The following is a 21267-nucleotide window of genomic DNA, read 5'->3' as shown; positions in this document are numbered from 1 at the left end:
TCCTCTTTTTCTTACCTCCTGTTCCTTGACTCGTCATTTGTATGCGTTATATGGCAACCCGTAGGATGGGAGAATGTCGTAGCTTAATGAGGATGATGGCGAACTCCTTATATGAGGGATGGTAATGATCACTCAAACCAAAAATCTGGGTAGGAAAAAGGGGTGCAGAAGTGGCAGCCAGGGCCCTTATTTTTTGGGACGAATGTAGGGGCAATAAGTAAATGGTCTTGTGTGTGTAAATCCAGTATGGTGTGACATTGATGATTTCCGACTTTTAACCAGGCTCTAGAACCCATAATCGTCCAGTTTGAGAAATACAGTATTTAAGGTTTTGCCTTAAGTACTTGATACTAATCCCTGGTACAAAATACTAATTAAAGGGGTTGGTTAAAGAGGACCCGTCACCTCTCCTGACATGTCTGTTTTAATAACTGCTTGCATTCCCCATGTAATAACAACTCTGCAGCAACTCTGTGTTGTGCCATTCCCGAATTATTCCTACTAGAAGTTATGAATTAATTACTAGTAGTGCAGTGTTCTGTCCACAGCTTTTACGCATCAGACCTGCGGAAAATGCGGATTAGATGTAGACCGAAAATATGGTTGTGTGCTTAATTTTAAGGCCTTATATAAAACAGGGGACTTTGGTTCTCTGTTCTTTCCTTCCCACTGGTTTGACCCCCACAGATCTAATATTTCTCTCCTATCCCATGAGTATGTGATTAGTGGAATGCTCCTTTAAAAATGTTGTATGAAGCAGCGCAGAGGCTTCTCCAACCCTCTGCACGTCTCCTCCCCACTGTGCACATGCTGGTGGAAGGAATGGGGGACTGCTGTTCCCTGTTTTAACCATTGGTAGCGGTCTCCCTTTTCACCAATCCTATGAGTATGTGAAATATTCTTAGGACTGCAATAACCCTTTAAAAGCATTGCCCAAGATTGGAAAAAGATAACTGGTTTCTATCAGAAAGAGCACCACCTCTGTCCACAGGTTGTATGCTGTGGACAGAGGTCTGTATTGGGGCCGAGCTGCAGTATCGGACACAACCCATAGACTGGTGTGGCGCTGTTTCTGGACGAAATCAGCCATGTATTTCTAATTCTGGGCAACACGTTTAAGGCCTCATGCATGTAACCATTGATGGTCCGTTTCTGATCCGCATTCATCCCATTCATTTCTATGGGTCCGCAAAAAATGAACAGCACACTGTCATCCCTGTGCTTTCTGCATCCATGCAGCCGGCCCCGAAATGATAGAACCTGTCTTATTCTTGTTCGTTTTGCGGACAAGACTAGGCTTTTTTCACAGTTTGTTTCACAGGATGTACACAGACCACATCTGCATTTTGTGGATCTGTGATTTGCGGACCGCAAAACGGATGCATTTATGTGCAGGAGGCCTAAATGTCATATACATCAAAACTCACAAGTGCCTTTTAAATTAAAGGAAACCGCCTCTTCTTAGCAGAAATGCTGTCACTCACTGATAGGACCTCCTCCTCCTCATAGAGGGAAGGCTGTCACTCACTGATAGGACCTCCTCCTCATAGAGGGAAGGCTGTCAATCACTGATAGGACCTGCTCCTCATAGAGGGAAGGCTGTCACTCACTGATAGGACCGCCTCCTCATAGAGGGAAGGCTGTCAATCACTGATAGGACCTCCTCCTCATAGAGGGAAGGCTGTCAATCACTGATAGGACCTCCTCCTCATAGAGGGAAGGCTGTCAATCACTGATAGGACCTCCTCCTCATAGAGGGAAGGCTGTCAATCACTGATAGGACCTCCTCCTCATAGAGGGAAGGCTGTCAGTCACTGATAGGACCGTCTCCTCATAGAGGGAAGGCTATCAATCACTCATAGAGGGAAGGCTGTCACTCACTGATAGGACCTCCTCCTCATAGAGGGAAGGCTTTCACTCACTGATAGGACCTCCTCCTCATTGAGGGAAGGCTTTCACTCACTGATAGGACCTCCTCCTCATAGAGGGAAGGCTGTCACTCACTGATAGGACCTCCTCCTCATAGATGGAAGGCTGTCACTCACTGATAGGACCTCCTCCTCATAGAGGGAAGGCTGTCAATCACTGATAGGACCTCCTCCTCATAGAGGGAAGGCTGTCAATCACTGATAGGACCTCCTCCTCATAGAGGGAAGGCTGTCAATCACTGATAGGACCTCCTCCTCATAGAGGGAAGGCTGTCAATCACTGATAGGACCTCCTCCTCATAGAGGGAAGGCTGTCAATCACTGATAGGACCTCCTCCTCATAGAGGGAAGGCTGTCAATCACTGATAGGACCTCCTCCTCATAGAGGGAAGGCTGTCACTCACTGATAGGACCGCTTCCTAGACTTCAAAGCCCACAATGAGATATTAAATTATTGAAATACGAGTTTTATTAAAGCTTTTCCAAAAAAACTATATATCAATCTGCTCAGGTCCTCATGCTCTATAACCTGCAACTCAGACATAGTGTTCAACATGACAGGTTCCCTGTCTTTAATGCATGTTAAAGACACAATAAAAGGATTTCTAAATGAAGGGAATGTCAGATCCAACATGGAGTGAGCCAATGCACATTAATTGTATGCAAGTAGATTTTGAAGTTCTCAATGTGATGGAATACTCTGTATTATGTACATGGCAGGATCCATATTATTGAGATTACAGGCGCGGTTGTCAATGAGGTTCTTGTGGCTTTTGTTTTGGCGGTGAGTGTAAAATTGTTTTTATTTTTACTTAATTTTTTCCCCGCTCCCCACACATAAATTTAGTGTCAGACTGACCTGTTACCAAAGGCAGGTTCATAGTTGCTAATAACATATTCTCCTAGTATTCTTCTCTTTCTTGTCAGGGAGTTTAAATGGAGAACCTTTGACATTCCCCACACTGCATCTGACTACAAAGCGAAGAGAAGGAGGCACGTAGCATGACAGCTGAGCCTTCTAAGACCCTTGCTGACGTCCCTTAACATTCCTTTCCAGAGCGCTCGGATTCGGTTTGCGGAATGCAAGTGTCAAAGATGACACCTATTTTATAATCACCGCGGAGCTAATCTTTTTTTCAAAAGATGTTGCTGACAGTTCTGAGGTTCTTAGTCAATTTCCATTTCAGCTTATGTAGAAAATGTGAAATCATTTTTTTTTCTGTAATTGAGTGAAAATTAAAGGGTAGAGACTATTCAGCTTCAAACAATGCCTGGCTAAAAAAAAAACATGAAAGGCTGGGTAACCATTCACGGCTATAAATTCAGGGAACCGAAGCATGTCAGAAAAGGGCTGATAAGAATGCGGTTGAATACACGGTTCACGGAGGATATAGCAATTACACCGACTCTGTTCCTGGGATTATAATAAATTTTTGTGAGCGTATATAGATATTCACACACATTTATTTGCACACCTATAGGCACGCACATTTACATTGTTCCATATTTGCTGAGGATTTGGGATTTTGACTTGAGAATCTATATTATTTATTAATATCAGTCGGCTGCAACTAAGGGCACGTTCACATCTGTGTGGGAGGCTCTGTTCGGGGCTTCTAAGGATATGTTCAGATGGAGTTTTTTGGTCGCCGGTTTCAGCGCAGATTTGGTCCTGTTTGGCCCACATTAACCTCTAACTGGGGCCAAACAGGAGACATCCAGCTCCGGTTGCTACATTTACTGTAGAAATTGGTGGCAGCAGGCTATAGCCCTCGGAACTATTTCCCCCATGATGTCTTACCCAGGCACCACATAGTATGTGACCAGATCACATCTAGTGTAATCTATAGTTATTGATTATTCCGAATTGTGAACAGGATGCTGGAGGGCAAGGGATGCAAGTCTAAGTCACTAACTAGAAAAGGCACAGGAGAGGCTGCAGACTGTACCCTGCGCAGCATCATGCATGTCACAGGCATTATCTACCCTCCAACCCACTGCAGGGAGGGACAGAAATGACTGGAATAGAACTAGAATTTACAGGACTATGAAAATTAACAATTTTCACCCTATGTGTTCTTGGTTTCTTGCAGCTCTGTGGCCCAGGCACATTCTGCCTGATATTTTATTAGACATAAGTGGCAAAAGCAATCTCTGATATCGTCATTAGAAAGAATTTATGCTGGAAACTCTAGTTTTCAGCTACATTCCCCTTTAAATGTGGGTTTTTACATCTTTCTTTACCAGATTTTCCTTGGATGTAATGTACTCTGAGATTGCCTTCTATTCCAATATTAATGCCTTTTTATTGTAGTAATACCGATGTAGTTATGGAAGTGCTCATGGGAAAGCAGGCACCATTTGGAGTGCCATCTGTAGTAGTCATACTGTGCAATACAAGCCTAATAAATTAGGAAACCTCTAACTGTAGATTGCGTTGGCAGTGTAAAATTTTTTTTTTTAGCAGTTTAAATAATTGTTTTGTCACTTAGTAATGTCATTGCTGTTATGTGCATTTCCTTTATCCTAAAGAACATTTATCCTCCAAAAAAAAAACACAAAGCGGGAATATCAGGCCTCTTATATTTGTTGTCGGCAGTGTGTGCCCGCTGGAGCTCCTCTGCTCTCAGTAAGCACAGCCATCGGTTCACTCACCAGCCTCCACCTTCCTCTCTAGCGGTCTGTGCCTGTGATGTCTGAGTGCTCTGCCCAGGTTCCTGATAGGTCTGCATGGTCAGTGTGTCCTTCAACCTCTCCTGGGCTCTTTAGGGTATATGTGCGTTCCACTCGTCCTTATAAAGGGTCATCGTGCACAACCTTCAGTTGCTCCCAGCCTTCCCACGGGTATACGGCACCCTCACTCAGGGGCAGGTGCCTGAGCAATAAGTCATAGTTACCAGATTCCTGCTAAGGTGCGCTAAACATCTATCTGTTTGCCCGTCTAATGATCCCTGCCCATTTACTGGAAGTGAACCATAGCTGCCTGGCCTTACCTCTGTCTGTTCCTTGCTCTGGCCCTATGCTACCCACCCTGACTGTTGGATTGTTTACTGGATTGCTCGTACGCTGTGTGCCCTGACCTTGACTTTATTGTCCACGGTCTTGCCTGATCCTTCAGTGCTCCACACCAGTGTCTCTTGCCTCCGTGGGTCAGCAGTCACAGAGACTATTTGTCGCCTAGCAGTTCTCTACGATGGAGTCGCGATCTCTGTCTGGGAGTCAAAAGATGAACACCATGGGCCCACTCTGATAACGCCCTTAGGAGAAGCCCCAAGTCAGATCTGTTTGATAGACACAGAGGTTCCACATCTTCTATAATAACATTGTTCTTAAAAATACCATTCAGCTCCTCTATCTCTAGGGAATCTGTTCACAACCCATATGGCTCCAATGCAACTCCCACTAGGATTATTACTTAACATTCCTAGAGTCTTGAATGCGAAATTTCCATATGTATGTAGCAATATTAGGATTTTAAAGGAGATCTTTTGTTATGGCTTCAAAAGCATCAATAATCATTGGTCATGAAGGGTTTAAAAAGGGTTTTCAGTCTCACTTATTTCATATCCACAAGACCTGTTATAAATACCCAATAGAGCAGTATCATCACCACTTTGTGCTGGCTCTTTCTGTAACTGCTATTGACTTCACGGACGAGAGCCTAACGCATGTGACCAGAGCTCCATAGAAATGGATGCTGCATGTGGCTGCTGATGGCTGATTTGCGTCTTGCATGGACCTTGAGGACCCTCCTTCTTCTGATAGGTGGGAGTTCCAAAGGTGAGATCCTCACCTATCAAATATTTATGGTATATCCTGTCTGAATATGAGGGTGGAATACCCCTTAAGGAGAGTATTTTACTGATGTCAAAAAAACTTTCCCTGTTACTAGGAAAACTGTTGAAGGGGGAAACAAATATGGCTGCCATTACAGCTCTCCAGTGGTTTGGTTACAGTTTTTTTCCCTCTTCATGGTATATCTGCCTATTTATTCAGTCATAAATTCATCACTACACAACAAACCATGTCTACTGTTTAAGGCCTCTTCTCGGCGCGTTCAGCTGACAGTGTAATCTGTGTGGGGAGCCCCCGACTTCATTGGGTGAAGTGAATATTTTTGATTGATTTATTTGTTCTCCTGGGAGATAAGCCGCTACGAAAACTGTCTGGCAGGGGCTTTCTCCTCTCTTCCCCCGGGATACACATGCATGTTCAGCTGAACCGTATGTGTATGGGGGAGTCGGGAGAGATAACACTGTGTTTGGCAACTTTTAGAAGGCGGTTTGGAATGTCGGAGCAAACTTTACTGGTGGCCATGTTGATTGCAAGCCTTCTTTTTTAGCAATCTAGCAGGGAGAATATAGAGGAAAGTAATTGTTCATTGATTTTTTTTGATACATGTTATGATGCTTTATTGTATTGTCAGTGACAGCTAAAATTAACCCAAACATCATAAGTGGCCTCTGACGTCCCTGTGCCGCCTTGTTCATTTCCACCCAGCGCAAGTCTCCTGTAATATTCTCATTGATCCCTGTGGGGGCTGAGCGCGGACCTGATATTTTCGTGTATATTGGTGAAACTTTGTGACCTCCAGTTGGCCGTTTGATTGCAGATTTGTACACGTTCTGTCCTGAGGTTCTAAACTGTGTAATGTTCTGACCTGAGGTTCGCCGTAGACAAGGCTGACAAAATTCTGAACGCGGCATAAACAGAAGTTCAACTCATGCGAAATATTTATAGCAGCATTTGACAAATGGTTGGGATGTAATGCGTCGGCGGGAAAATGACATAAAGGATACAAGGATTTTTTATTTTTTTTCCCTTCTGTTCTCTGTGTTCTGACACAAAAACGAGGAGGATGTTTAGCTGTGTTGGGTCCTTTAAGTGCTGACTTGTTTCTGTTCGCAGATAATGAGATCTACTGGGAAAACGAGGGGGTCTGTAGGCAGGAATATTAACACTGTAAACGCTTTGGTGTGTGTATCCTCAGGCCCACCTTGACTAACTGTATTAGAGCTTTTATTAGTTATATCATGCTCTTCATGTAACATGCACCCTGTAAGCTTTTTATTTTCCTGGTGTTCACTGTCGGCTCGGCTTACGGAGGCTGTAGGGAAAAGCTGCAGCCGGCAATTTTAACGCTGTTCCAGGAATCTTGCATATGAACTAGCTGCACGGTTGCCAAAGGTTTTGTCTTACAAAGACGACCCCAGTCCATGCTCCCTGGGAGGACATATGGACGACATAGAGGAGGAATTAACCATTTTGAACAAACCTTTATAATCTGGAATAGAGAGCTGCTCCCCAAAAGAAGCCTTTTTTGACCCATTAATTACATCAGCAGTAGTATTTGCAGAGATCTAATGGTTTTGACAATCTACTGCAATAAAATCAAAAGTATTGACTCCATACTGTATAAAAGAAATGCAGATGTTTGCATCAGCCTTGCTAGGTATGCCACAGTGCCTCCGATAAGAATATCGCTATAATGCCCCTATTAAAAATCATGCCATTTTAGATTGCCTCTACAATCCCCCCTATTTACAGTTCTACCTGAGATTCTCCACTGCCCCCCACCTCTCCACCTGTTCATAACTTTAGTGATTTTAGGTCCTCTTTCAGGACTTTAGCAGCAACAGGAGAGGTCTGCAGTATTTCCAAAGCCTAGATCAACACTGACATTAGAACAAGGGAGTCTGTCCCAAAGACCTTTGCAATGGCGTCAGTTCTCCATTCAGTCAATACTTAAGAATAAAACTTATACCACAGTCCTTATTTAACTACCAGTGATTGTATGGCAGAGCCCTGTATTACCTGGCCGGCTATTCATTCTATTGGTAACTGAAATGGGAATCTTTGACCTGGCAATTAGCAGTTGATTCAATGAAGGTTAGAATAGCTGGACCTGTGGTGATCTGCTGATCATTGAGGGTTATCCATACCTATGGGTATTAAGCTGATCGATGAGGGTTAGCTGGGCCAGTGGTGATGAGCTGATTGATGAGGGCTAACTGGACCTGTGGTCACCAGCTGATTGATGAGGGCTAACTGGACCTGTGGTCACCAGCTGTTTGATCAGGGTTAGCCGAACATGTGGTCACCAGCTGATCCATGAGGATTAGTTGGACCTGTGTCAACAGCTCTTTCATGAAGGTTAGCCAGACCTGTGGCCATCATCCGATCGATGACGTTTTGCCGCACCCATGGTCATCAGCTGATTGCCTTTCCAGCTTTGGTGTTGAAAAAGGCATTAGATCATGAGAGAACCAGTTTTAATTTTGCACTTTTTGCTACTATGGCTGGACTTAAGCATAATAGTTTTTTCTTGCAAATTTTCCTCTTTTGTTTCTGATATTTAATAGACTAACAGACAATCAAACACCTCATGGCACCCTATCCCTAAGCACCAGCAGTCACTTTGGAGTCTCCCAATGCCTGTTTAGCTATGTTTTAACCATTTATCCCATGTCTATGCTCGTACTATACATTATGATCAGTGGCAGCAGCTTCGTGCTTAGATTTTATCTTTTGTTTCTGAATGTGTGTCTTGCAGTGATTTTTGCATATCTTCTTGTCTGTGATGTTCTCACTCAGTGGAGCGCTCACCTATTTCCAGGCTTAGAGCAGGTTTCTCCGCTCTCCAATCATTTGCTTGCGACCTGGGTCAATTGCTGTATTTAACAAAGAAATTTTAAGGAAATGTTCAGATTGACCCAGCTCATCATTTGGGCCACTCGGGGCACAAAAACTTCGTACTTATTATGATAGTTATTCAAGCAGGCACAGCAGTTGTCTTGTGCTCCGTAATGGTCCTTAAACCAAATGCGGATTGTAATTTGCACTATTGTACTGTAGAACAATGACTGCGATTGCGCACAGCATCTAATCATGAGGCAGTAAGTAGCAGTGCTTGGATAAAGCCATGGTTTTGTTGCCCGTGCCTCTGATGCTGAACACAATGACAAGTCTTGTATTGGGACATCTTAATTTTATAGTGGTCTAAACTGTTGTCCGCTCTGCAGTCAGGTGTACATTTTGTATAGACGTAGGGTATGTAAGTCAAATTGCATTTGACTTATAATATTTTGTTTGTGGTTGTCACATTAGACTGCATGTAAACCCACTGAACTACGTATGATAGTGGTTACCTTGAATTAAAAAAAAACTTGCAGTAAGGCTCCATTCACACGTCCGTGGTGTGTTGAGGATCCGCAACACACCCGCCCGACACCCCTATAGAAATGCCTATTCTTGTCTGCAAGCTGCGGACAAGAATAGGACATGTTCTATCTTTTGCGGAGCTGCGGACCCAAAGATCGGGGCTGCGCTCCGCAAATGCGGACAGCACACTGTGTGCCGTCTGCATCCATTCCATCCCCATAGAAAATGAATGGGTCCGCACCCGTTCCGCAACATTGCGGAACGGATGCTGACCCATTTGCGGACGTGTGAATGGAGCCTAACTTTCAGCCTGTAATCTATATTCCTTCATTCTTTTTCAGACCCCTTTATATTCAGTTTGCATCCTGCTTCTTGTGAAAAAATTTTCTTTTTTACAGCCCATGATCGATCTCTTCTCCCTTATTCTGACAGACGCTAAAGCTGAGGAGTGTGGTCGCCCTTCTCTTTCAGTTTGTAGTATTGTTTTTCTATCCACTCTTGTGCACAGCCCTTGTGATTCTCCTCCTGAAAGCTGCCTTGTGTGCGCTTTCCTTCATATCTACAGCCATTAAGAGCTTGTCCTCCTTGGATGCACCCCCCATCCACACTCTGATCTGCTCTTTTTCAACCTCCCCCTCCCTGCTGCTATTTTTAAAATGGTTGTCCAGCCCAGGAGCCTACAACCCAGTAGTTGTTGGTGAAACAAAACCAAAACACAACTCTCCTGTCTGTGATCCTGTAGTTTTTGCAGCGCTGCCCCATTCATGACCATTTCCAATCCCTGCCAGACCAGAAGTGGCTTGGTTGTGTGACCTCTGCGGCCAATCACTGGTAGACGGACCAGAAGATCTGTAGTTTATTAATTTAAGACAGATGTCAATCAATGAGCATGACCTTCCACTGAGCATGAAATAAAGGTCTGATTCCGGCTATTTGGTCTGACCACAGGTTGAATAATTAGAGCAAATGGTCTTTGGCAATGGCCGAGCTGTCATACAATACATGCTATTATTTTCGCAGTTTTAGATGAATTAAAAGGGGTTTTCTGAGATTTTAATACAGACTACCTATCCCCACTGTCAGCTGCTTGAGAAGGCAGAGGCCTTTCTGCTCACCAAGCACAACGCCGTAAATTGAATAGCTGCTGTGCTTGGTATCGCGCTCAGCCCCATTCACTTCAATGGAGCTGAGCTGCACCTAGGCCATGTGACCGATGAACGCGTTGTCACTGGCCTAGGGAAAGCTGAGAGAAGGCAGCATTGCTACTACGAGCCTTCGCAAACAGCTGATCGGCGGGGGTCCCGGGTGGATAGGTCATCAGTATAAAGATCTCGGAAAATTCCTTTAAGTTGAGGTAGGTTTTTGGCATGGTGATCATCTCCATTTCTGGTCTATCCTACTCCATACCCGTACCGGTTTCTTGTAAATCTGCCATGTTATTTGCAGTTCCACTCTATAACTATGTAACATTTTTCCTAATTAGACGCTTCTTCCTTTGCAACATTATTTCCGTACTTACCATTTTGTTCTGTGCCATGTACCGGTGATGATACACCAATAAACTCTACAGACATATACATATTTTATCACACATCCGACACAAAGAAGATTCTTCGTTATGCCCTGTGGCGAAACAGTTAACCATTTCATAGGAGTGCTCCACTTCCCTGGGGAAACGGCGTTCTGTATATTGCTAATGAGCGTCTCTATGCATGCCATCTTCTAAAGAAAATGGATAGACGTGAGCTGAAGACAGATCCCTACGAGGCCTGTCAGTGGTGCGCAAGCTGCGCTGCCACTGCGTTTCCTTGTGGGAGAACTCAAAGGCAAATGTAGAAGTGTAGACAGAAGTAAAAGAGAACTGAGAGCGGGGGCGGGGGGGGGGGTCTCGTATCTCATGAAGAATATTAACCTAGATGGAAACACAAAGAAGTCAGATGGAAAGGTAACAGTCACCCCTTCCTCTGGTTTCTTACCGCAACTCGTGAACAACACGTATTGTGCTATGGAAACTTTCCACCAAATCTGTTTCCTTTCTGGACACTCTCCACGTTTTTGACGACTACTGGTAACTTATAATGCATCTGTCCATTATAATTGAGAGGTCTGTTATATTATATGTCTTGGAGCTCGCCAGGAACATCATCCATTCTTCCTCAAAGTGCATATGGCAGATGACCTTACATTACGTTATGTGTAATCTTGTTGATTGTAGAATAGCCACTTTTTAACATGGGCTGGGCTTGTGTTTTATGTATGTTTCAGCAGGTTTTGCCAATTTTTTGTAGGATTTGCTGGCAGCCCCTCGTTCCTTCTCATCATCTCACAAGAGCGCTGCACTCGGCTGTCTCCATCAGCCTCATACATTTGGTGTGGAGCAGCAAGTTCTGGTCAATTCAAGTACCTCCTCCACCTTGTTCATGTGATAAGATGGAACTGGGGACCTGGCACCCCCATTATAGATATTATAGAGTTCATCACCTATCCTGTTGAAATGGGTTTCAAACACACTGCTCACTGGTCACGTAATGCATAGGTGACACGTCACATCTATAGCCAGTCATTGGCTGCAGCGTTCATTAGACCTAGAATCAAATCGGTTGCTGATATATGGTGACCCTGCAGAGCAGGCAGGGCAGTGGTAGAGGCGGGGACCAGGGAAGTATGTTTTCCAACGAGGGTCTGACCATGCTGTGAGGTCTACAGAAAAGATCCTCTGGGTGAGCAACACCTTCAAGGGTAGGTCTACACGGGGCTAATACCTTACTATCCATGTGGATGATTACTCTCTGAAATCTCCTGCACACGCTGAGAAGAAAATCTGCACTTTAGATTATCCAGAAATCTGCGGATTTTACCCCTGGCCATGAGTAGTATCAAATCTGCAGCAATATCCACAAAAGATGTGCAATTTTCACCTAGGAAATGCTTTAAAATCTGCAGTAGAGAATAAGGGATGTTGAGTCAGGCGGTTCCATTTTTTGACTTCTTGTATCTGAGGGTACATGCAGATTTTCTTGTATGATGTAGGAGTTTAGCCAAAGTCTAAGCAGTAGGTGGGACATGTATCAAGACTGGTGTTTTAAATGCCGCTCTTAATCTCTCCCCTGCTTGCTTTCGATGCGCCGCAGATCCGTGCGACAAAGTGGAGACCTAGATCCGCAAGGGAGCTGGTTTAGATCTCCGCTACAATCTAGGCCCTTTATGATTCATGTAACTTGACCGCCTACTCCGGCCCCTTTGAAAAGTCGCGAGCGGTGGGTAACGCTTCCCCAAAGTCTCAATATTTTGCACAAAAGCAGCATGCACCGAAGTTTGCGACTTTTCGGCGCCACTCTTCTGGCACAGATGGAATGATTAATTGCTCCCTTGGTACTTTTGCTTTTTAGTTTTTTTTGTTCATGTCCGACGTAGGATCTTTACAAGCTGTCGTGGCGTTCAAATAGTTAACTTAATTTCCCCTTCCTGTAAGTGCTACGCCTTTTGTGCTCCTGAACGGTGCTGACTGATGAGGAGGTACATCGAACCTATTCGTGGAGTCTCCACTAACCCCGCGTTGACCAAGTGGGACTCTTCTGTGCAAAGCCATCGATCCAGGCGACTCTAATGCATGAAGTCAGAGGTCACCCAAGCTGCCATTACGTCTCAATCGCAACGTGTCAGGCGGCAGGTTAGGGGAACGTTGAACAACAGTTGAGAAATTGATTTGTTGGTCGTCCCTTCTTGTAGATGTAACCATGGCGCGGCTGAGTTAAGTGCTTTTACTGTGTGCGAAGCTGGACATGGATTTCTGAGGTCTTACGCTATGCCCTACGGTTCGTAGAAAGCCGGAACGTTTCCTACATGACCCCAGATGCAGTATTTTCTATTTATACCAGCCTGCCATACTGACGGGAGCCTGAAATGCGTCTGAATACAAGGAAAGTCTAGGGGAATGAATATAGAACTTCAGTCTCGGGCAGCTCTTTCCTGTGTTGAAATGGGAAGCGTGCAGATCAATAGCAGCTGCTTTTTTTTTTGCCCTGAGCCATTGACAGGCATTGAGTGAGATTGGTGAGCTCCATTGGGGCTGGTGCTACTTTCCCCAAGTGCCTAATGAGACTCGGACTGTGCCGTACCAAGACTGGCATCGCAAAGAAAAGTGTCAGCCGAGCGAGCGTGCCTCCGACAGCGCTGTTTGCATTAGGGACACATGATGAGCAGATGTTTCTGAACATAATTGCCCCCGGCTAGGGTCCAGCCCCATAACCGCTCCCATGTAGCCCTCCACAATAGGTCACGTGTGTGCATGTCCGTGTATTTTCCACATTATAATTGCCTGTGACTGGAACAACCTGCACTTGGGGTCACTCACACGGCTGTGAAGTCTGCGAGTCCTCGATTTCCTTCTTCTTCTTCTTTTTTTTTTTCCTCCATCCTCCAGAAAGTTTAATACAAAGTAAATTAGCAGACGTCAGACCAAATTAGAGTCCTGGGGATACTGACCTTGCCTGTCCTCCATTGCAAGATTTTTTTAATTTCCTTGCAAATCAAGACATTGTACGGAGTTAATTGCCATCAACAACTTAATTGTCCTTTTATTTCACTGGAATCATACCTTGGAAATGAGTAGGGCCTCCAGCAACGAGCGCTTGTGCCGGAGAAAGTATATCTCATTTAGATCAGAATAAGAGGCAGCCTCTAGTTTACTGCCCTGGGAGGATGGAGGAGGAATACATGTTTATGGGAGTTTGAGGTTAGAAATTTGGGATTTTTTTTTTTTGTATTTTTTTTGTATTTTTTATTTTAGAAACAGCTCCACTCTTGTCCACAGGCTGTGTCTCGTATTACAGCCTCTCCCCATTCAATTGAGTGGAGTTAAGGTGCAATACCAGATGCATCCCTTGGATAAGTTGATCGTATTTTTCTAGATTCAGGGTATTTAAAAAGTATATGAAGTTGTACACCCCATTTAAAGGGGTTGTGTAGGATTAGAAAAAGCTTTTCTTCCAGAAACGGCGCCGCACCTCTCCATAGCTTGTGTCTGGTATTGCGGCTGAGGTCCTTGAAGCCCATAGGGATAAACAGCAGTACCGGACGCAACCTGTCAACAGATGTGGGGCTGTTTAGAAGAAAGGAACCATGTTTTTCTAATCCTGGATCTAAAATGCCAACCCCACCCAGATGATCCAGAGTCCAGACATTGAGGTACGATTGTTATGCATGCTGCCATCGTCAAACCCATGAATTCTCTAAAGTTATTAGTCCTCTGTTAGTCTGTGGAGTGATCCAATAGTTACATGCAGGACTGAAGAGAAGCTCATGTTTGCAAAATTTGCCTTTACAGCAGCCATTAGTTTTACCATACCCCGTACTCCGGAGGCTGTCGACAAGCAGCGTGTTTGCAGATAGGTGGAGCTGAAAGAGGAGCTCCCCTCTCCTGACATGTCTATTTTGGTAACTACTTTCATTCTCCATGTAATAACAATTCTGGAGCATCTATTCCTATGACTCTATGTTGTGCCATAACTTTATTATTTCTGCTAGAAGTTATGAATGAATTGCCGGCAGTTTTCAGTGAAGGTCCAGATGGGTGTTACCAGTTGGTGGTTTGTCTCTGCACAGTCTGACATTATCCAATCAGTGCAGCCAGTGTCAGACTGTGCAGGGACATGCCCCCAACTGGTAACACCCAGCTGGATCTTTATTGCAAACTGCTAGTAATTCATTCATAGCTTCTAGCCAACATAGAGTCATAAGAATAGGTGCTGCAGAATTGATATTTCATGGGGAATGCAAGTGGTTACACCAGACATGCCAGGAGCTGTGACAGATCCTGTTTAATTTCAGTTAGGGTCCATTCACACCCGCGCAAGTGTCTTACAGTCTGCAAATTGCATGTTGCGGAACGCACATGGCCGGCCCTGTGATAGAAATGCCTGTTCTTGTCCGTGGCTGTGGACAAGAATAGGACATGCTCTTTATTTTTTGTGGGGCCGCAGATCGGAACTACGGATGCGGACAGCACACTGTGCTGTCCACACATTTTGTGGCGCAATTGAAATGAATGGGTCCCCACCTTTACTGCAAAATTGCAGAACGGATGCGGACCCGTTCATACGGACGTGTGAATGGATCCTTACTGAGTTAGTCCTATTCTAGTCAGTGGTCAGGGGCTGGACCTCTGGTCTAAGCACTATACAGGTGAAACTCGAAAAATTACAATACTGTGCAAAAGTCAATTTATTTCAGTAATGCAACTTAAAATTAGAATATTGTGAAAAGGTTCAGTATTCTAGGCTCAAAGTGTCACACTCTAGTCAGCTAATTAATCCATACCCCCTGAGCAAAGGGGACCTGAGATTGTGACTTTATGGCCATCCAAATTATACCAAATAAAGGCTTGAAATATCTCTCTTTGCATGTAATGAGTCTATCTCGTATAGAAGTTTCACTTTTAAAGTTGCATTACTGAAATAAATGAACTTTGCACAATATTCTAATTTTTCGAGTTTCACCTGTATATCTGTGGAAACTAAGTGAACTCCTGATATTTTCCAGCCTCCCCCTTTTCTGGCAATAAATCAATGTTTTTGTTCCCGATTTGTCTTATTAGATTTGCATTATGGAGTTGGAGCTCTGGGTGTTTGCGATATCACCAGCCACTCTGTATTATTTTGCGTGTCGTTTGCTGTTTTCTATAATTTGACGCCCAGAGACCTCTGAGGTGAGGAGGAAAAAAACAGGGAGCTTTTTGTGCATCGCCTCCTAAGTGTCCTCCTTTGGCCATTTAAAGTGTCATGATGTATGGTCGTTACTGTAAAGCTTCTCACTTATTCTGCTTTGTGTGTGTTTCTTTGCTGAGGAGTATATTCCCATAGCCTTACATTCCCATTGTATCTATTTATGTGGGGATTATGGTTCCATTTACATTGGCCATATACTAAACGGACATTGTCGTTTTTTTTTGGGTTCTTGATGGGTATAACAGTATAGCTCATTGGCAGTGGTGTAGCTTGAAGCTCCTGGGTCCAAATATAAAATTAGTTCCTAAGCTGTCCACCTAATGTGTACCATTTATAATAATGGTGCCTTTTTATGTGGCAGATGGGCCTTTGGACCACCTTAGGACTAGTGGCAAGGGACAAACCAGTGGTGGACTGGAAACTTAAAGTGGTCCTGAAAAGAATAAAACCTTAGTGTCCCCAAGGCAGAGCAGCCCAAGTAGGCAGACAGAAGTAGGCAGGGCCAGCAGTACCGTAGTGCAGCACAAAATACCGCCCCAGCAGAACCAAATACTACAGTGCAACACAAAATACTGTCCTATCACCATACTGAGGACAGTTGAATTGAGGAGGACACCTGTGGCTGCTGGCCAGGTGTATAAGTACCTGATGCTCCTAGCATTAATACATTCTGAGAGCATCAGATCGTTATGTACCTGACCAGCGGCCATGAGGAACCCAAACCCATTCAGAATACATTAGGATTAAACTGATCAGTTCTTTTCCGGTATTCACCCCCTAGGATGTAACTCAGTGCCGGAAAAGAAAAACGCTAGTGTGAAAGTACCCTAACGCTCTATAATATTAACCCCATGCTTTGACCCCATTTTGGACAATCTGATGGTCTAAGGAAGGTTCTGGATTGTCTACTGTGTTGGAGAGTGTGGAGGATCTGGGCATATTTTGATCTGGGTTTGTAATCTCCTCAAGGACCTGATCACACCAGAGAGTGCTGGAATTTCCTTGGTGTTTAATATAATGGTTAATATATCACGTTCCACCTCCAAGCTGAATTTGGGATTCGGCCCTGTGACGCACTTTGTCTTGGAGCATTTCTGGTGTGAGGTAGGGTAAGATGGTACCTAGGACCAAGTGCAGGACTGAGTAGTCATGTCATCTCCGTTATGTACAACTACCCCTATCCGGCTATCTGTATGAAGCCTCTTTAGTGATGCAGCTGGAGGAGTATGTATTGCAGCATTTCCCCTGGGTCCATCTTATTAAATTAAGGCACTTTTACCCCAGGAAGATGAAATGATAGAATAAGCATTTCCTTGATGTGTATGGATAGTACACAAACACGGAGAGAGGAAAATGGAGGTTAGTGTCCCTTTTAAGATAATAAGAGTTAGTGGCACTCTGGGTGAGGGTTAAGGGGGAGCGACGTGAAATATGGGGGAGGGGATGTCAGACGCAGATACAAATTTACTCGCATGTCTAGTGGTCTTCATATTTCATCTAATTGCATCAGGGACATTTTATTGAATTAGACTGCAGTGAGTGGCGGATGTTTAACCCCCTCTGTGCTGGAGCCCTCGGCTGCTAGACTCCATCTTTATCATGTTTTATGGTTATTAAAACAGCAGCTGTGAAATTACAATAAAATACACCGTCCGGCTAATAAATTACACTCGCCTTTTTTTCCATTTCTTCCATTCATAACCAATTTAACACTATGGGACTTTTTATGTCTTAATCAGTTTTTGTTTTTCTTCATTAATCAACTAATGGATGTTTCTTCAATAGCTCGCTGTCCTAATGAAATCCGTAGGTAATTTGGCAGGCTACAATGATCTCATCAGTAACGCAGCAAGTTTAGCCCATTTAACAGATTAAAATGGGATTTTATTTGGTTTGGTTGCGCTTGAAATTCAGCACATTTCTAAAGAGAGTATTTAACCTGTATTGTGCCATAAACTGTGCCGCCTTGTTGTGATGCACTGTTGTGTAGATAGAGAAGATGGTAGTATTGCTGCCTGCCCTCCCACCTCCTTATATAGGTGAGCTCCATATACTATGCTGGGTCTCATTTCTCCAGTAAACGGAGAACCTTGTCCCGACTTCTGTCAAGATGCAAAAAAAAAGTATTCACTTTTTTACTTCCTTTTTTGTTTTTCTCTGTTCCTGAGAAATCTCAAAGGCGATCAATGGCATCCTCACGGTTGGACTGGGCCACCATAGAACTAGAGCATCCCCTGGTAGGCCCGGTCTCTGAAGCCATAGGACAGTAGTGGCGAACCTTTTAGAGACCGAGTGCCCAAACTGCAACCCAAAACCCACTTATTTATTGCAAAGTGCCAAAACAGCAATTTAACCTAAACACCAATATAGTATATCTTCCATCATTTAGCTATAATAACCTACTACATTCAATGCTCTGCCTGTGCCGTACATAGCGTGCCCTGTGCTGAAAAAAATGGCAGAAAAAGTCTAAGGCATATTGGTGCACCATAGACTTTATCCAGGGTGCGGGTGCCCACAGAGAGGGCTCTGAGTGCCGCCTCTGGCACCCGTGCCATAGGTTTGCCACCACTGCCATAGGAGGACCCTAATGTCCAGGAGCTAATCACTTGCGACTAGGATCTACTTGTTTGATTCGAAACTTATTAGACTTCATTGATGATCTAGGGATTGGGCCCCGGGAATAATTTCCTCTGGTGAACCCAAGGAACTTAAAGGGAACCTGTCATCAGTTTTATGGTGTCCTAATGAAGGGCAACATAAATAAGTGACTGATTCTCTTAGCACAATGCTGGGTCACTTTCTTTAATTGACCCAGTCAATCTGCCAACATCTTGTATTGAAAATGATGAGTCATGAATATTCCATGAGCTCCTGACTCTCCCCGCCTACTTGCTGCTGATTGACAGTTATTTTCCATATGAACCAGCAGCAGGTGGGCAGGGGAGTGGCTATATCTCTGAATTAAATATACGCTGGACTCACTGACATCACGCCGGACTCAAATCAGCTCATTAGCATGCGGCATCTTTGTGTGTATATTATGAGGTAACCATCTGTCACACCAGTAAGTGAATGCATCTAAGGTACTTTTTAGTAGTTAATGATTGTATATAATTAGTTAGATTATAATCAAATATCCACATGACAGGTTCCCTTTAAAGGGGTTTTCCAAGTTTTTTTTTTTTACGGATGACCTATCCTCTGGATAGGTCATCAGTATCTGATCGGTGGGGGTCCGACAGCTAGGACCCACGCTGATCAGCTGTTTGAGAAGGCAGCAGCGCTGACAGTAAGGCCTCTTTTACGTTCCGTATACGGAACCATTCATTTCAATGGATCCACAAAAAAAAAAAAAAAACAGAAGGTACTTCATTTTCGTATTTCCGTTTTTCCGTTCCGTTCAAAGATAGAACATGTCCTATTATTGTCCACATAACGGACAAAAATAGTACTGTTCTTTCAGGGGCCAGCTGTTCCGTTCCGCAAAAAACTAAATGCACACGGATGTCATCCGTATTTTTTGCGGATCCGTGTTTTGCAGACCACAAAATACAGAAAAAGCCATACAGTCGTGTGCAAGAGGCCTAACACTGCGCTTTTCTCTCAGCTTTTCCCAGGCCAAGTGACGTCACGTTCATGTGTCATGTGGCCTAGGAGCAGCTTAGCTGCATTCAAGTGAATGGGGCAGAGTGTGATACCAAGCATAGCCGCTATACAATGTACGGCACTGTGCTTGGTGAGCTGCGAGAAGGCCACGGTGCTCACAGGGGAGCTGGTGCCTTCTCAAAACAGCTGATTCCGGGCGTCAAACCTCCACTGATAAAATACTGATGACCTATCCTCTGTGTAAAAAAAATCTCGGAAAACCCTTTTAAAGGGGTTGTCTCACTTCAGCAAATGGCATTTATCATGTAGAGAAAGTTACTATAAGGCACTATGTAATGTGGATAACTAGCAATTGGTTCAGAAGCTCCCCCCCCCCCAAAAAAAAAAAAAAAAGATTGATGTTGAATAAAATTTTGCAGAAAACTAATACAGGTAAATTCTTACAGGTGATAGTCAAATAGCTGATCGAAGCTGTGAATCTCTTTCTGTGGTGCACAGGACAGGAGCTTCTTCAGGTACAAACAGTGTACTGAAAGAGCATGGAGCCTGTCTTCACCTGGTGCCCAAAGGAGCACTTCCTCCTGGCTCAGGTACAGAGCAGTACAGGACATGGAGTACCGCACTAGAGAGAGGCGCTGTTAGGCTGTCAATCCGGACATGCAGTTTAGCAAACAGGTGTTTTACCAGTGAACTACCAGTGCTGATTGGTTGCAATTGTTAAAGGATAACTGTCATATTTTTTTAATTTGCTAGTTTATTAGAGCTAGGCATGTATACTGGAGTTAGTCTGTCAATGATTGCCAAAAGATCTGTAATTACCTTTATAATAACAGCTTTCATTAATGTCCCCCTGTCCATTTCCGCTGCTCCCTTAAAAGACCGTTGCTATGGCTCATCTGTCTCCGGCTCAGAAGACAGAGGGGCGGTCCTTCACACTGCATGCCTGCATTAGGCTTCAGAGTGAGAAGGCGTGTCTCTCAGTAATCCAATCTGATTGGCTGGCAGGAACCTGCTGGCTACAGAAAGTTAGTATGTGACCTGAGGGAATGCAGTTTTGGCCTCAGAGAACTGGCAGAGGAGCCATCTTGATAAGATCCTCATAATGTAGCATTCAAAACAGCCGTAACTAAGGGGAAAACTGAAGGAAAACAGTGGTAAGTGAAGAAACTAAAGATTGCTTTATGCATAATGCTGCTGCAGAAGTAACGTATGCTAAAATTGTTTTTTTGATGAAAATATGGCAGTTATCCTTTAACTTTACAGAGGAGGTGATATTAAAGTGGTATTCTCTTGAAAAGTGATGGTATAAAGCGAAGATATGGCATCACTTTATGATAGTGAGAAACTGTGGATGCAGCACTATGTAGGACACTGCGGCCCGTCCCATTCAGGTAAATGCTGCCTATCCCTTCTCAGTTGGGTGGCGGGGAGCGCCGCTGTGCAGCGACATAGACCTAAACTACTGCTGCAGCTCCTTGATGCTCAGGAGTGTTGGTTTGGGGTCTCAGTGGTCAGATCCCCACGGATCATAAAGCGATAACGTTAGAACATGCCAATTAGCTGCTTCCATTCTAGGAAAGTGATGTAAAGGCTTTCTCGGTTTACATTTGGGAAGCAGTTTTCTAATGTATGCTTTTTACCCAAATTTTGGTATTTTCAAGTATGAGCAGGTAATATTGCAGGACGACAGGCACAATTTGGGTTCCTAATGTTTCTGTCCCCAGCAGCGTCATCACAATACAAGCGCCATTTACTGAATTTCTCCCATTTTGTAGGGACGGTACTGAGTAAGAGGGGTATACTAATGAGCCGTTAAGCCTGTGGCTGTGATATCCACATTAACA

At 44.0% G+C, this 21267-nt stretch overlaps 1 protein-coding gene across 11 annotated transcripts in view; it reads left to right on the top strand.

Annotated features, from left to right (window-relative positions):
• Positions 1–21267, top strand: part of PARD3 (par-3 family cell polarity regulator) — a 600009-nt gene that overhangs the window by 403678 nt on the left and 175064 nt on the right. The gene's annotated exons all lie outside the window — the stretch shown is intronic.

This window comes from Bufo bufo, chromosome 5 (genome assembly GCF_905171765.1).
Source record: "Bufo bufo chromosome 5, aBufBuf1.1, whole genome shotgun sequence".
Taxonomy (NCBI): Eukaryota; Metazoa; Chordata; class Amphibia; order Anura; family Bufonidae; genus Bufo; species Bufo bufo.
The sequence above is the reverse complement of the archived record's forward strand: the minus strand, read 5'-3'. Positions and strand labels throughout refer to the sequence as shown.